The sequence below is a fragment of the Propithecus coquereli genome, unplaced genomic scaffold (genome assembly GCF_000956105.1).
Source record: "Propithecus coquereli isolate 6110/MARCELLA unplaced genomic scaffold, Pcoq_1.0 Scaffold110, whole genome shotgun sequence".
In the NCBI taxonomy this organism is placed as follows: Eukaryota; Metazoa; Chordata; class Mammalia; order Primates; family Indriidae; genus Propithecus; species Propithecus coquereli.
Window position 1 is genome coordinate 3,379,979 of NW_012134970.1, and position 4,743 is coordinate 3,384,721.

The 4,743-nt window shown below is 45.7% G+C and overlaps 1 protein-coding gene across 1 annotated transcript in view; it reads right to left on the reverse strand.

The window, feature by feature from the left end:
* DAB2 (Dab, mitogen-responsive phosphoprotein, homolog 2 (Drosophila)) overlaps window positions 1-3,802 on the reverse strand; it is a 52,960-nt gene extending 49,158 nt beyond the window's left edge. Inside the window, exon 1 of the mRNA XM_012649900.1 lies at window positions 3,452-3,802. The gene's annotated coding sequence lies outside the window, so the exon portion shown is untranslated. The remainder of the gene's footprint in view (window positions 1-3,451) is intronic.
* Between the last annotated feature and the right edge of the window lie 941 nt (window positions 3,803-4,743).

The following is a 4,743-nucleotide window of genomic DNA, read 5'->3' on the forward strand; positions in this document are numbered from 1 at the left end:
CAGATAAGAAAGCTGAAGTACAGAGAGGTTATGCAATGTGCCCCAGGCCATGTAACCTGCATTCTTGCAGCTGGGATTTCAATGGAGGCAACCTCCCTCCCAACCACTACCCAATTATGCCAGAGGAGAGGTAGCAGCTAGCATGTGAATGTCCATACCCAGCATCATTTTTTCCCCTCATCAGGACTTTGCCTGTTTTTTGTCTTTATGAAACGACTTAGTAGGCTGCTTTCCTTTTGATTCCCATGATTAATCCAGTCAGGATATGTTATCGTAAATTAGGTTTCCCTTAAACACACATATGTGACATTAAAGCTATTTCATCTAAATGTGATTTGGGCCAACCTCTGTGCAATTCAGTGGCACAGCTTCAACTTTCGAATTATATAGCATCATCAGAGAGAATGTTAAAAATACCACATCCTTTTACTCAGGTGTTTCATATTGCCAATCTGGTTCCCATTCTGGTTCCGTCTGAAGGGTGGGAAACCTTATGTGTTGGGTTAGTTACCTAAACCTCCTGGCCCATTGACTTTCAAACCTTTCCAGCTGGGAAGGTACGTTCTGATGAGCATTAGGGCAACTTAACACCCAGAACAGCTCAGTTTTCAACAGTCTTCCCAGGTATTTCAGCATCTCAGCTTTGTCTTTAAGAAAAGCGATAATTAAATCCTCAAATCAAGAGAATGAGGAAGAAAAAGACATGGACCCCTCAAAACTAACCAGGTAAAAAAAATCAGTGTGGTAGCAAAGTTAGGCTGATGGACATATGAGGTACAATTAGAAATGAAGCTGCACATATTCACTGTCCTACCAAGAGCCCATGTCTCCACAAAGCCTCCTGCTGGCCAGGAGCCACTCTGCAAGGCAGATGTTCTCCTGCTCATTTAATCTTCAGGTAATCAAGGAATGGTTGAGCTGGCCAATAAATATCACCCCCAATCAGCAGGTCAGCAACTGCCAGAGGTTCCGGTACCACCTTCATGCCAACAAATGCCTTAAAAGCAACACCCTTCAACTCAAACAAAGCTGCTGAAATCCATTCAACTTTTGAAGCAAGACAACAAATAGGCCTAACATACAGGAATTTGGACTTTGAATTGAATCTAAAACTATAAAGTAGAAACGCAAATGGTGAATTTTGTCCTTAACAAATTAGGCAAGGCTTTTAACAAGTGCTCCCTACCCTCGCTTACATCCTCAGGCGAAGATCAACTTGTCCAAGATCACCAAAATGGCAAATACTTATGTATTAGAGCTCAAAGTTGGAAGACATTCCTCTACCATCTACTTATCGTAGTCATACATTAAAACATAGGAGGGGCTGGGCGCGGTGGCTCGCGCCTGTAATCCTAGCATTTTGGGAGGGTGAGGCAAGAGGATCGCTTGAGGCCAGGAGTTTGAGACCACCCTAGATGATAACAAGACCCCCATCTCTACAAAAAAATTTTAAAAATTAGCCAGGCACAGTGTATTCACCTGTATTCCCAGCTACTAGGGAGGCTGGGGCAGTAGGATTGCTTGAGCCCAGGAGTTGGAGGCTGCAGTGAGCTATGATGATGGCACTGCACTCCAGCCTGAGCGATAGAGCAATACCCTGCCTCAAAAAACAAACAAACATAGGGTGTATAGCTTAAGAAGAACCAGTTTCCAGCACAGTCATTTGGATAAGAAGGGATTGATCTAGCTGGGAGTGGGAAGGGAAGGAAGGTGGAAGTTAAGTTATTCACTAACAACAGGAAAAAGAACCCAGTTGGCCTTAGGAGGAAATTGATTAAGAATTTGGAAGAAGTGGTTTGTCTCAGAAATACACATTGGAAAGACTACTAGGCCTCCTATGCGCTTTCTCTAGGAGACTTTCTCCATTGCACTCTCCATGTTGTAGTAGCTGTGGAATTGTTAATTTCTACATATCAAGCACTTCACCAAAAAGTCCTTCCCAAAGATCAAGGAGGGCTCAAGCCTCAAATACTCTTGAATTCTCAAGGCAACACATTTTTTTACAGTGTCATTGAGGCCTTCAATGAGGGTACAGACAGAACCTGGGCTGGGCGGGGCACCGGGCCCAGAAAAGAGCAGCCTAGTCAAGGTCTGGCTGCTGGGGTAGGAAGTGAGCATGACGACAAGTCTTTTGGAAGCCGCAACGCTCCATCCTGTCCACTAGTTCCTTCCTCCCCAGCAGCCAGTAGGTGCTTCTGTGTGAAGAGCCAACCTCAATATTGTAAGGAGGATCAATTATACATTCCATCAAAGCCATTCCAGGAGCCTTATCAGACATCTAGAAGGCGTTTTTGCAGCTGCCTTCTTTCCTTTGCCCTTACTTTAGATTGAGTTAGTTATGTCTTACCTCCTTCTCCCCCACTCCCCTACTTTGCCTGATTAAGACAAGAAATTTTTTCATTAAGTCACTTTATAGAGCAATAGCAACATTTACTATTCATGAAGTTGCCCCTCCATAATTTTTAAGTCTTTCCATGTGTCTGGAAGCTTGTTTCTGCTCTTCTCATTTTACAGAGTGGCTCTCTTCCTTCCAAACACAAACTAAAAAGAAAGGGGAAAAGGTGGGGGCTGGATGGGGTGGAGATAACATCCAGATTCTTTAAGTGTTTTCAATCCAGTTAAATTTCCCTTTGGACTCAAACAGCTCCCCACTGAAACTGACTGCAGACCTGAATTCCAGGCTCAGAATTAAGTCAAGAGGGAAAGATTACAGAAACAGAAAACAGAGTCAGCTCTATATTATGAAAACTGCTATGTTGACTAGGGCTCCATGGTTTTAACCCATTCATTTTTTCCTCCTTTTCTAAAATTCTTACTTAATCTTTTTAACCAGCTTATAGCCCGCAGATAAGCACCATCTAAACCCTGCTCCCAGCACCGGGGATTTAAAACAAGTTTGTTAAGTCCCTTGGGCAGATACTTCCTTAGGAATGCCGGTGTAAGACAAAGTTCACATTTTAATGCCATATGTTGTCAGTCACCAGGAAAAAGCTTCTCTTGGGCACAAACCAGGTCCCCAGCCTTTGTCACACGGCAAAAATAAACACCCTTGGAGGAGTTAATTAGGCGGTCAGCGGCCACACCAGCGTCCTACCAGGGCTGCCCGCAGACCTTTTAACAAGCTAGCTCGCTCTCTCTCTCTCTCTCTCTCTCTCTCTCACACACACACACACACACACACACACACACACACACACACACAAAAGGAGGCGGTCGTTAAATGTCACAAGCTGGGCATCTGGAGTCCGACCCCAAAGGTAAAGGCATTCCGTGACAACATTCCTCAGATGTCAGGCCACAAAACCGCTGGTTTCCCCAAGTACACCATCTAATTTCTAAGATTCCCCACAGCCCAAGGTCTGCACTCCGGGGAGGGGGGGAGCGAAGGAGAGAAGGAGGATGCAAGAAAAAAAAATGGAGCCAAAGGGAAGAAGGGTTCCAAGCTACTCACGGGCTAGCAGCGCCGGTGCGAAGCGAGCATGACTTCCCCGCGCCCGGAGCCTCCAGGCTGCCGCGCAGCCGACACCGCGGGCCCCGCTTAAATAGCAGCCGGCCGAGCTCGGAGCCGCGCGGCCACTCCCGGCGAGAGATATGGTTCTAATCAGATGCTGGCAGCTGAGGACTCCCCAGGAATGTGCCGGGATGTTTTTGCTGCCTGGCTTGGTAACTCCCCCTCAACGTGTCTGCTGAGTCTTCCAAACTTAACTGTTTATTAACTCGCGCCGCAGCCACTCGCGCTGCCGTGGACCCGGCTCCCCTGGGCTGGGAGCCCCACCAGCTGGGGGCGATCGCAGGGACGCGAGCGACGGGGCAGAGCTATGTGTCGGGGCGAAGGCGAAAGCCCCGGGAGGACACGGACGAGGGGCGGAGGAGGGTGCAAATAAGGACAGGAAAGGGAAACTCCGGAGGAAAGGGGTGGGACCCGCCGAGGTTCATTTCACAAATCCGTTCCCTGAATTGCCACTTCCAGCGATGTGGCACACGAAGTCATCCTAACCCATTGGGCCCTGGGAACAAAGGGCTGCCTTTACTTCTGACTTTCCTGACAAGGAGCAGTGGGTCCTAGTGCAGACCTGCAGTTTCTAAAGTCGAGCGCGCGTTGCCCCTTTGAAAGAAGTTATTGCAGGTGTGGATGCACTTAAATTTGTGGGAAATCTATGGGTGTATATGTAAAACTTACTGTATTTATATATGAAATAGAATCCTGCATACACAGATATGAACACAATACTCTCTTTATGAAATTGATATCAGCAAATTATGTTCACATCTATCCGTCCTATATTTCTGATATAAACAGATTATATATTGGCTTCCCTTACAGTATATATACATCTATATGTAGACACATAACATGACTTTATCTGCATTAATTTCCATACCATTTCATATACTTCTATGAAAAACGTGAGCTGTAAGAAATAAAATGTTTAACAATATTGACATACAGTGCTCAGGACTCGGGGCACACAGCATATCTTGGTGTACAGTAACAAGTTGGGAATTCATTTTCTCCATATTTTAAAATCAGGAACAATTGTAAAACATCCACAGAAGCTGTTTCTTTTTAAAGAATTATGAAATTATTCTTGTGAAAGCCATGTCTCTTTTCTTCTCTTTTTCTTTTCTTTTTTTTCCTAAGTGGGAAGCAGTGTGTAGTAAACGTGAAAAATACCAAATTGTGGCCAGGCGCGGTGGCTCACGCCTGTAATCCTAGCAGTCTGGGAGGCAGAGGCAGGCGGA